Below are 11108 nucleotides of genomic sequence, written 5' to 3'. Positions count from 1 at the left end.
GCTTGGATGGCATACAAACTTCAAGGTGGAGCTAGAAAGGTTTAAACAGCAGGAATTTCTTTCCCCAAAATTTCCTGTCCTATGTTCCACTTAAGTTTTGGATCCACTTCATTTTTAGTGTCCTAAATGCTCACAAAACAGATGAATGGAGTAGATTTCTCAAAACCATTACATTAGCCCCATGAATGGTTGATGAATGGAGTAGATTTCTCAAAAACATTACATTAGCCCCACCTTGCATCCCAGCAAAAACTTTCTTCACAAAAGCCTTTCCCAGAAAATCCGCGTCATTGTTGGTGGGAGTCATGGGAAATAGCGTGGAACACAGGTCTGTTCACTACAAGAAAGTAGGCCTTTAGCCTCAATTTTTTAGCCTCGGTTCAAAAAAAGGAGGCTAAATATGGTTTTTAGCCTCAGTTATAAAGGAACTGAGGTTAAAAATTCACTTTTTGCCTCGGTTGATGAGAAACTGAGGCCAAAACTCTTCCCTATTGCCTCGGTTGGTGAGAAACTGAGGCTAAAAGTCAGCCCTTTTGCCTCGGTTGGTGAGCAACTAAGGCCAAAAGTCTGCCCTTTTGCCTCGGTTGTTGAGAACTGAGGCCAAAAGTCTGCCCTTTTGCCTCGATTGGTGAGCAACTGAGGCCAAAAGTCTGCCTTTTGCCTCGGTTGGTGAGCAACTGAGGCTAAAAGTCTACCCTTTTGCCTCGGTTGTTGAGAACTGAGGCCAAAAGTCTGCCCTTTTGCCTCGGTTGATGAGAAATTGAGACCAAAAGTCTGCCCTTTTGCCTCGGTTGGTGAGAAATCGAGGCCAAAAGTCTGCCTTTTTGCCTCGGTTGGTGAGCAACCGAGGTTAAAAGTCTGCCTTTTTGCCTCAGTTGTTGAGAAACTGAGGCTAAAAGTCTGCCCTTTTGCCTCGGTTGGTGAGAAATTGAGGCCAAAAGTCTGCCCTTTTGCCTCGGTTATTGAAAACTGAGGCCAAAAGCCTACCTTTTTGCCTCGATTATTGAAAACTGAGGCCAAAAGTTTACCCTTTTGTCTCGGTTGGTGAGCAACTGAGGCCAAAAGTCTACCCTTTTGCCTCGGTTATTGAAAATTGAGGTTCCGAAGAATCAATAGGTAGTTTTTTGCTGAGATTCATTTGTGTTATCTTTTACATATATATATTTATGTTTTATTACATTTCATGAGTTTGTAGTTTACCATCATTGAATAGTTGGTCCTTTCTTTTTCAGTCCAAGTCGTATTTATGTGTATTTATGTGTTTGACATGCAAAAGAATCTAAGGGCTGTCTTAAAATGAGGGTTGCAGATTGGAAAAAGGTGGGCCATACGTTTTTGCTTCATGCTTTGTTTGCTAATGAACTTGGAGATCTAGGAATATCTGATGGTACTGTACTCATTTTTCTTGGATTCAGACTACCTTTGCATTTGGCAATATCTTCATGCAGTCTAGTGTTTTTTGGTCATTTGGCAAAGAGCTTGGTGTTTTTGGCTTTAACATTTTAATATGTTTGCTTAATTTTAGGTGCCCATGCTTCATTTTCAGGTATTGCAGTCTCCAATATGGATGTTCTACTTTTGATTGCTTTACCTCTTGTTTGATTTGGATTTCGTCCAAAAGGTACCCAATGGACCAAGCCTGATCAAAATGGGGTCGAGTATGCGTTGTTCGTGTCCTACCATCTTGGACATAGTTAAAATCAGTTTGGTACTCCTGTATTTATATTTTTTACTCTCTTTTTTTTTTTCTGAAAGTTTGGGGTATTTATAGATTTGTTTTAATGCAGGATTGTGCAATCTCCTATCTCTGAACTTTGTTTTGATCAAAACAGCAGTACTGAACAATCTGCTGTTTGTGCAAGACTTTGTTCTTTTTCGATATGGTAGCTATAGTTGGTGCAATAAATGACCTGATGAGATACTTGCACAAATGCTTCCTGTGCTCCATTGAATTACCAAAATTGGGAGATGCCATAAATGAGCAAAGGGTTGCTCTGCATTCTTCTCTAGAGAAGTGCCTTGTACAACTAGCAAATAAGGTGTGTTAATCCTCTCTACTCTCCATATAGAGATGCTACCTCATTCAAGTCTTCGCTTCTATAAAGTTGGTCATTTAATTTCTGTATCTAGAGAAGTACCTATCACCACATGCATCAACTGTGAACTACCGCCATTAGCAACAAAATGAAACAAAGCAAAGTAATTGCCTGTTTTTTGCTGATCTTATAAACCATGGCCCCTTTCGAGATCTCTCTTTGACTCTTTTGTTTGGAAATTAGGGTTTTGGCCTTTTTTTAAGCAATGCTGCATCTGGTGAATTTTCAGAGAAGTGGAAATTCAACAAGCATTTTGTCTAATAAATCAGATGTTTGATGTTCTTTTCTGAGATTTTGTCTAATACACCTGATTTGGAAGTATATATGTGTATAGGGGAGATTGGTGATGTTGCCTCACCTCTTCGTCAACACATGGAAGGCTGCTCGTCATATGGGTATTGACTGTTGCTAGTTACCAAAAAATCTCAATTTTTGTGAAGAAGTTTCATGTAGCATCCTCTTATGGCTGATACTCAACTTCTCTGTTAATGTTTCTTGGTTTGGTATGTTCTTATCAATTGTTAGAATATAATTTTTCCTTTTTTTAGTGAATCAATCATGAATATTTCTAGGATAGTATAAATACAAACACAACTGCATTTTAAGGTTTACTTGTTATGAATGAATAATACTAGGAAATGCCATTAAACCTTGCGTTTTCTTCTTGATTAGACAGAATGTTTGTGAATGTGCTGGGATGACAGAAGGGCTGTAGATCAATGGAGATTGTCATTGTTTCCCAAAATTGAGTTATTTTACTCATTCAATGAAATGGTTTTGCTATTATCAACCATTTAAAATCTTCAAAACCATGGAATTTGGGGCCTGTTTGGACATACTTCTACAAAAGGGAGTATGGCAAACATATTTTCCAGTTCAGGACTGAAAATTAGGCAATGTGGTTCCTGACCAGAGGATCCACCACGTGTGAAGCTCAGGTACATAGCTTACTATGAGCAGTCCTAATAACAGGGTAGCATAGTAAGCATAGCATCCAATGTTTGTATGTGATTGTTCCTCATTAATTAGAGAGAATTTTCTTATGATTAAAAGCAGGAATCGGGTCATGGGTTGGGCTATTGCGTCACCATCATCAACATAGGGTTGATTTAATGGCCATGTAGCCACATTTCCAACATGGGATATTTATTGGAAAGTTAAAAAGTGAAAAATCCAATGTTCCTGTTTTTAACAAAAAAGATGCCCACTAATTCATATTTTAGGACTGTTCAAACAATATGATGTTTGGAATGTGTCTTAGAAGTGTAGCAGTGTTGCCTATTTTCATCCATCGTTTTCATATGGGCCCACCATCTTGTATGCAAGCATTTTGTAACATATCTGCTATCACATTGTAGTAGACAGTTTGAATGGTTGCATGGCAACTGTAACCAACCTGAAAAATCCGATGATTTGCCAACTTAGAAATGGACAGATGAGAGTGGGAGGAATAGTATAATGCCAACTTAGAAATTGTGATGATTTTTTCTATATGCTGTAGGCACAAGTTGATTTGCTCTCATTCAATTAGTCAAGAAAACCTCATAAGTTGAAGCTTCTCAAGGATTTTTCCGGAGGACATTCGATTCAAAACTCACTTGGTGATTGTGGTTAACTGCAGGGTTATAATGGCAGTCAATTATGGGACACTGCTTTCACTGTTCAGGCAATAATCTCAAATAGCCTTCTTGAGGAATTTGGTCCAACTCTTAAGAAATCGCATGAGTACATAAAGAATTCGCAGGTTTCATTATATTACTTTGGGAGTAGTAGTTTTCTACTCTCTCAGTAAATTTTTTAAAATCAAGTTGTTTTCGGATATCTTGACCGTGGTCCTCCCCTACTTTTTCCTATGACCTGTTCCACTTTGTTTTTGAAGGTTTTGGAAGACTGCCCTGGTGATCTTAGTTTCTGGTATTGTCACATTTCTAAAGGTGCATGGCCTTTCTCAACTAGAGATCATGGATGGCCCATATCAGATTGCACTGCAGAAGGTTTAAAGGTAATTAAACACTCTTGTGTATCTAATTGATTAGGTGCATGCTTCACTCTTGTGCAGGCTTCACATTTCTAAATGTGCATGGCCTTTCTGCTTGTGCAGGCTTCACTCTTGTTGTCGCAGATTCCATCAAAAACTGTTGGTGAACCAATTGATGCAAACAGATTGTACGACGCAGTGAATGTCATTCTTTCACTACAGGTCTCTCTCTCTCTCTCTCTCTCTCTCTCTCTCTCTCTCTCTCTCTCTCTCTCACACACACACACACACACACACACACACACACACACACACACACACAGAAGCTAACTAATCCGTTACGATTGTCCCATTGGAGTGATTTTTGGGTGTGGCCCATCCAGCATTGGAATCATCAGATCAACAGTGTGGATCACCAAATGTCAGGGCCCATCCTCAGGTCATGTATCATGTAGTTCCTTGCCAAGATGTTTTTCTGATGAAAGCTAGTTAATTCCATGGATTGTTTAAATATTTTAAGTTTTTCAATTGTCTCCTTACTTTCAAAGCTATTTTAATTCTACACAGGTTTATATGTTTAATTCCATGCATTGTTTAAATATTTTAAGTCTATTTCATTGTCTCCTTACTTTCAAAGCTATTTTAATTCCACACAGGTTTAAATGTTTTAAGTTTTAGTTTCAGCATGGAGATCTGTATAGGAAGAAATGAGAGCGATTTTCAGTTGTTTGATGAGTATGAATCAATTTTTCAATTGCTAAGAGCTCAATTCTTATGTATTTTTTTTTTTTTAAATGTGGGTTCTATATGGGTTGTAGGAATTTGGATGCCAAGAAGACATGACGTTCTGTGGTGTGTTTGATGGCCATGGCCCTTGGGGACACTATGTAGCAAAAAGGGTCAGAGAATCGTTGCCATCATCTCTGCTTTGCAATTGGCAGGAGACTCTTGCTATGAGCTAGAAATGGCACAAGCTGTTGCTGAAGAAAATGAAGCAATTGCTATAGAAGCTCAACAGGTGCTTGCTAATTCTTGTTATCATTACCTTATTTCTGATTTTTTTTCCCTGCTTATGTCATGTTTGATTCTCAATGTTTTCCCTTTCAATCTCAGATGGCTGAGGCAAGGAAGAACTATGCTGAAGAGGAGGAGGAGGTGAAGCTGTTAGAGAAGTTTGTGGAAGAGCTAGAATATACCATAAATGTATTGGAAAACAAGGTCAGCTCATCAATGGTTACTGGGATATATTCAGAACGTTTCCTGCATTAGCTTTAATTCACTTAAAAGTTTTCTTTTAAAATTCTGCTTAAGGTCTGCTGGAGAGCCTCTGTTCCAAGCTGGAATGGTCATCTCACCATCTATAGAAAACGTGCCTTTCCTTGGCGTGTTTGCTTGTTTAATACAAGTGCTAACCTTTCAGTTTTATTCTGCCCCCTCATATGCAGTCTAGTTGTAATATTGGCATGTACAAGTTACTAACTATAATCAACAATGTTGAAATAACTTCCATGAATCTAATGACTGGTGCTTAAGAAAACTATGATAATCGGTAGAAAACACTTGAGAGCTTTGTTGGGGACTATAATTTAAGTCAAATCCTAGGAAAAACAATTTGAAACCCTTCTTGAATAAATCCTATGATTCTATGATTGGAATCTTACAATTTATGATTTGGTTCCCAATTTATGATTCAAATTACACTCATTTTATTATTCTTCTTCTTCTTCTTCTTCTTACATTTTACTTGGCTTCCATTTTATGTTTTTAAAGTGGCGGGGGCTTTAATAATATTTTAAAATAGGTGAATTGTTTGAACTAGGGGAGCTGAGACCTGAGTGTTGCAGGAGTTACCGACGGCATACATCGAAGATTTTTCAGAGGAATGGTTTGAATCACATTTTCAAAGGGTGTTTAGGGGTATAGAGAGGGGAAAGAAGTCATTATTCCTAGGATAAGGGGATTTGTTGTAATTAGAGGCTCCATTTTTGTTCAGATTGAAGGGACAAAAGAGATGAAGGCAGCAATAGAGGCAATGAATGGTTCACTATTCAGAGGAAGAAAGCTTCTAGTGAATAGGGCTAGTTACAGCCCAGAGATAATTAATCAGATTAATCAGTAAAAGATTCAGGGAAAGGGAACGGAAAAGGAGGGAATGATCGAGTCTCAGCCGTCGGGGAAGAGCTCTCTAAAGGAGAGCGACAAGGAAGAGGAGAGAGAAGAGGAAGGTAAATCTTTTAGGGGCTGTTTGATTTTAATTTCCCTGGTAATCAGAATCCTTCCTGTCCTCAGTGCAAGCATCCGTTTCAGTTTCTCAGTGTTCATCGATCACCAGATGGAAGGTATATGATGGCCCTGTTTGTAAATATCTTTCAATATTTACCAGATGGACTCTCATGAGAATTCTACGTTTCATAAGACTGATCATGTCAGATGGGAACCCTCTCTATTTCGGCAAAGGGTCAGAGGCTTTGGAGTACTTCTCCAGCATCAATCACACTCCCTCAGTCGCCACGAATCCTTTTGATTTCCTTCTCGACCTTGTGAATGGTATGAATATTCATCTGTTTTCTTCCTTGTTATAAAAGAAAATGGTTTAATTTCTAATTTAAATCCTTAAATGAATCTATTTGAAGGTATATCTGGTGATGATGTGGAGGAGAATAGGGCAGCTGTGAAGGAAGAACTGGCTGCTTCCTATAGGAGTAACATTGCTGAGAAGCTGAAAAGGGAGCTTAAAGGGATTAAATTCAAGGGGGAGAGAGCGTAAATGATAAAAAGATGGGGAGATGGACAACATCATGGTGGGACCAGTTCACAGTCTTGATGAGGAAGGGTATGAAAGAAAGCAAACATGAGGTGTTCTCCCCCCTCAAGTTTGGCCAAGTAATAGTGGTCGCTTTGCTTACAGGTCTTTTATGGTGGCAATCTACCCTTGACCACATTCAAGATCAGGTATCAGAACCCGGATATATCTTCTCTTCTATTTTTTTATTTTTTTTTCAATAGATGAAAATTGAAGATGTCATTGCAAGTTCTCTTATTAGGAAAGCCTGTGAAATAGAACTCTTAGGACTGTAAAAACCAACTAAAGAGTGTAAATCAAACTTGATTTCTATAAAGCAAGGGAAATATTGTGTAGAGAAATATTAAAACTAGCAACCAAACATGGGTTTTATTGTCCTTGTAAAGTGTTTGTTCTCATGCCTTTTCTTTTTTTTTTTTTCCTGTCAACACAGATTGGGCTCATTTTCTTCATCTCAGGATTTTGAGGCACGTTCCCTGTCTTCCAGGCTATCTTCACCTTCCCTCAAGAGCGTGCAATGCTGATAAAAGAGAGGTCTTCAGGCATGTACAGGCTCTCCTCTTACTTGATGTGGAGGATGGTTAGTGACATGCCAATGCTAAAAAACAGAAGAATTCCACATGTTGAGAAAATTAAACAATAACCTCCAGTGAGTATTTTAAGACTGATCATGCTCTTCTTTCTAAGCTAATGATATTCATCATAATTTAGTTTTCTGTTTTCCTTTTTACAGGATTGATGGTAACTCATGGAAATGATGCTCCAATTCGAGAGAAAATAGTCACGTGGAAGGGGACCTTACTGAATGTGGAAGGCTATGTGGCAGTTTGTTTGTTTTGAAAACTTTAAATTGACCATTAATTGTCTTGTTGATTGTTGTCATGATGGATGTTAAATGGGTGAAACATGAACAGATTCAATCATTGGTTGATTATAATATTGTTAGCTTTTGTTGACAGAAACTAGATTTAGCCTCGATTATTAATAAATGATGTTAAAAATTGAATTTAGCCTCGGTTGATGCCAACAAAGGCTAAATCTATCTTTAGTCTCAGTTTTGCCTCAATTACCTAAAATGAGACTACAACTCCCGTGGTTAAAGGCTTTAGCCTCGGTTGTTGAGAACCGAGGTTAAAAATAGATTTAACTTCAATTGGAGGCAACTAAGGCTAAAATTTAGATTTAGTCTCAGTTGGAAACAATGGAGGCTAAAATTTTGATTTAGCCTCATTTCGAGAAAACTGAAGCTAAAAAGGTTCTTTTAGCCTCACTTGAAGAACCGAGGCTATAAAAGTCATTTTAGCCTCGGTTGCTAAAACTGAGGCTAAAACCTTTAGCCACGAGGGTTTCAACCTCGGTTTGGATAACTGAGGCAAAACTGAGGCTAAAGGCTTTAGCCTCAGTTTTTAACCTTTTTAGCCTCAATTTTGAAATGAGGCTAAAGCCCCCTTTTCTTGTAGTGGTTCCACTTCATTGCGGTGACTCCGGTTAACAGGATATGACCGGATTTCTCGCTGCACAACCTAACCTTTTTGGTGTTGAATTTCTCTACGCCCCCACAATTATTTATGTTTTAAATGCTCACCGTCCATCAAGTTTTACAAATCATTCTAAATCATAAATCTAAAAATGAGGCACATCCAAATCTCAAGTGGACCACACAACACAACAGAAAGCAACGGGGATTGAACAACTACTGTTGAAACTTTCTTAGGATCCACTGTAAGGTTTATTCGCTATCTAACCTCTTCGTGATGTCATACAAACCTGGATGAAAGGAAAACAAAATAGCAGCTTGATCAGAGCTTTCTGTGCTCCCAAAAAGTTTCAATGGTAGACATCCAATTCCCACGGTTCTATACTGTGTCCCACTTGAGTATTGGATTTGCCTCTTACTTTGTAAAATTCCATAAAATGATATGAAAAAATGAATGGACAGTGTAGATCTGATACATACATCATGATGTGCCCACGGATGTTCCACATGTCAAACACTTACAATTTTCTTCTCTCCACCTAGAATGTGCCGCACCACAAGCGGTTAGGTGAGACCCCGGCCTCACCCAAGAGGGTGCGGCTCTTACCTTGGTGCCCACCTTTACCTGTGTATTCAGTGTCCTGCCCCGTCCATTCGTGTTTTTTTTTTTTTTTTTTTTTTTTTTTTGAATAATTTTAGGGAATTAGCCAAAAATAATAATAAATAAATAAATAAAAGCGGATCTACTTATCAGGTAGGCCATATTATAGGAAAAAACAGTGGTGATTCACTATTAATGGGCCACAAAAGTTTTGTATCAAGCTGATAATTGTTTTTTATTTTCATCCAGGATCAACGGACTGGATAGACAATAAAAACTACAGAAACAAATGTTAAGTGATGCCACTTTTCATCAATCATACAAACATTCTCAATATACAAAAGAAGATTTCTCTAATATGCAGAATTCAAGGACTAAAATGATGCCACTATTCTTAATTTGGCGTCGACTATAATTCTTCTCAAATTCAAACCGTTCTGCTGAATTTCCTATATTTGTTGCCTCACATTAAGTTCATCTGGGCCATCCATGTCGATACATATCTGTGGCCGTTGCATCTCATCTTCGTCTATGAAATGGTATCTCTTTCCAATAGATTGAAGAAGCTGGTATACTACAAGCATTGTAGGCCTCTCCTCCGGATCAAACGCAATGCAATCAACTGCAACTCTCTGATACTGAAGGAGCTCGTTATCACAACCCTTTCCCATCAAAGACCTGTCGATGGCATGGCTGAGAAAATTAACGTTTTTAAGTTCAGTAATCCACTCCACCAGATTCCCCTTGAAGCCTTTTGGGGCATTCGCCACCTTAGAAGGCTTTTGGCCGGTAATCAGCTCGAGCAGTACCACACCAAAGCTGTATACATCCCCAGCTCGACTGGTCTTGCTTGTGAATTCAGGAGCAAGCAAACCCATATCATCGGATTTGACATTTACATGAACACTCAGATTGGTGTCGGAACACCAATAAGCGCGGCGGATCTGAATTTGGATATTTTTGGCTCGTAATCTTCATCCAAGAGGATGCATTTGGAGCTTATGTTGCGATGAATTATGCAGGGATCGCAGCTGTGGTGAAGCCATGCAAGGCCTCTTGCCACCCCAATTGCAATTCTCATCCTCAGAGGCCATTCCATGACTCCCTCATGTAGCTGCTGAAACAGAGTTCTTTTGGGCATGTATTTGTATACTAACAGCCTCTCATATCTTGCAATGCAAAAACCCAAAAGAGGAACCACGTTACGGTGTTTTAGGGAACCCAACATGGTCATCTCAGACATGAATTCCTTGTGGAAATATTCAGAATCACGAAGCCTCCTAATTGCAAGGGAAGATCCATCAAGAAGCATCACCTTGTAGACGGTTCCTGCTCTTCCTGATCCGATAATGTTGTTTTTGCTAAAATTGTTAGCAGCTTTCAGTAGATTGTTCAACCTCATTCTTGGAACCGTCCTCTCGAAGGTGGAGATGTGGACATTGCCATACCCGAGTAGTATGTTCTGACTGAAAAATAAAACAATGTTAGGGTTACAGAGGAGGAGATTTTGGCCTTCGGCGCATTGAATCCTGATGTAGAGCGGGTCATGGACAGTTTCATGGCCAAGATGGATCAGAAAAGGCCCGGTCGACGACAGAAGTGATCCGGACCATCGGACCTTAGATCGGGCGTATCTTGCAATCCGGAATGAGTTATCTGACGTAAAATATATGATTTTGGGGTAGAACGAGCTACTTTAGCCAACCAACCCGCTACGCCGGGTTGCACAGCCCAGAATTGAGAAAAACCCCTTGATCGATGGTCGTTTCCCTGTTTTAATTTCGTTTTTACTATAAATAGTAAGTTTTAGTTAACTCTTCATCCGTCGGGCTTTAAGAGTTGCGCCCAACGTGAAAAGAGCTTAGAATAATTAGGAGAACAGTTTGGTGAAGCCAAATAGGACACTTACTATTTTTGGCCGAAAACCTTGCGCACTAGTATACATCATGACCGTCTATAAATAGTAAGTTTACTATTTATAGTAAGTCGCGGATTCTAGGAGTTTGAGTTGTAGTTTGATTCTAATTTCTTTCCCATTGCTTGGTACCCTTATTTAAAGAGTTATGAACTCGTTTTTAATTATTCATCAACCAATTTCGAATTTATTAGAATTTATTTCTATTTTCTGCTTTCTTTCCTCGTGGATTTGAGAA

General features: G+C 38.9%; 1 pseudogene; it reads right to left on the bottom strand.

The window, feature by feature from the left end:
• Nucleotides 1-9229: 9229 nt before the first annotated feature.
• Nucleotides 9230-10394, bottom strand: LOC131240041 (probably inactive leucine-rich repeat receptor-like protein kinase At5g48380; annotated as a pseudogene).
• Nucleotides 10395-11108: the final 714 nt, after the last annotated feature.

The sequence above is a fragment of the Magnolia sinica genome, chromosome 3, assembly GCF_029962835.1.
Source record: "Magnolia sinica isolate HGM2019 chromosome 3, MsV1, whole genome shotgun sequence".
NCBI classification, from domain to species: Eukaryota; Viridiplantae; Streptophyta; class Magnoliopsida; order Magnoliales; family Magnoliaceae; genus Magnolia; species Magnolia sinica.
This window is presented reverse-complemented; position numbering and strand designations above follow the sequence as displayed.